We start from the raw sequence: 1244 nt of genomic DNA, 5'->3' as shown, positions 1-1244 counted from the left end.
ACTTGCCACAAATCTTGATGACCTGAGTTGGAATCCCCAGGATCTACATGATTGAAGGACAGAATGAACTCCTGCAAGTTGTCCTCTGACCTCTACACTGGTGCCCACACACACACACACACACACACACACACACATACACACACACACATGAATGAATGTAATTCTTTGTAAAAAGCCAATCCTTATATGCCCCATAGGCTCTGCCATGCCTCTGCCTCAAGATCCTTCATTGCCTTCCAGCTAGATCCCCCCTCTCCATCCACATCAACCTCTCCACCACATAAGCAGCCTCCTCCTTAGAGCCTGCATTACACTACCTATGTATCTTTAAGCATCCACTATGCTCACTGATAACCTTTCCTGCCCTTCTCACCTCTCTCCTCTAGGGCTTTTTGGATCACCCACCTTCTAACCACAGACTACTCTTACCCCAGCTCTGCCAATTTAGGTTCCCTTAGCAATTCCTGCCTCCTCTCAGTCACAGAACTGTCTTACCCAATTGCACATTCAATTCCAGGGTGCCTCAGAGCTTTGCTCAACAAAGGCTACTAAGTACCCAGCCTTGCCCCCATGATCCTCACCATACTCAGCCGGCAACCAGGAAATACTGAGTCCCCACATGTGGGCCACTGGGATTGTCCACAGCATCTCAGCCCCACATGGCCTGCACTCAGCTCTGATCCTAGAGCTTCAAACTCCTGACCTGGTTGATCACGTCTTGGGCCTGGGGATGGTTCTAGAAAAGGGGCTCATGGTGATCATATCTGACCACTGTCACCTGGTTCCATGTAGTGAGGACTAGGGAGGGGTTATGACATGATTGCAGGTTCTCAAGCCAGGCAGCTTGCCCTCGAAAATGTAGATTCCAGATGCTTATCAGACTTGAGTTGTGTTTAAGTGTTCACTTGAAACAAGGTCTTCTGAGTGTAGCTGAGTCATAGCTTCTCCTGTACAACTGAATATTTGCAATTACATTCTAGGTTGGCCATTTGCTGCAAAACAAACAGGGTTTAGAGAAAAAGAACTTCAGCCCAGTGGCATGCAGGCCATAAAAGTGGGATCATCAGAGGTAGTAACAATTTATTCTATTGGAGGACAGGGGCTAAGAAAGGATGGAGAGCTGGGGATTCCTAAAAATTTTTTAAAAATTCTGTTTCTTGTGCAGTTTTCTTAAAAAAAAATTTATTTATTATTTTTATTTTATGTGTATCCCTGTATTGCCTGCATGTAGGTAAGCGCAT

This window comes from Nannospalax galili, unplaced genomic scaffold, assembly GCF_000622305.1.
Source record: "Nannospalax galili isolate Female #2095 unplaced genomic scaffold, S.galili_v1.0 scaffold800, whole genome shotgun sequence".
NCBI lineage: Eukaryota > Metazoa > Chordata > Mammalia > Rodentia > Spalacidae > Nannospalax > Nannospalax galili.
The sequence above is the reverse complement of the archived record's forward strand: the minus strand, read 5'-3'. Positions refer to the sequence as shown.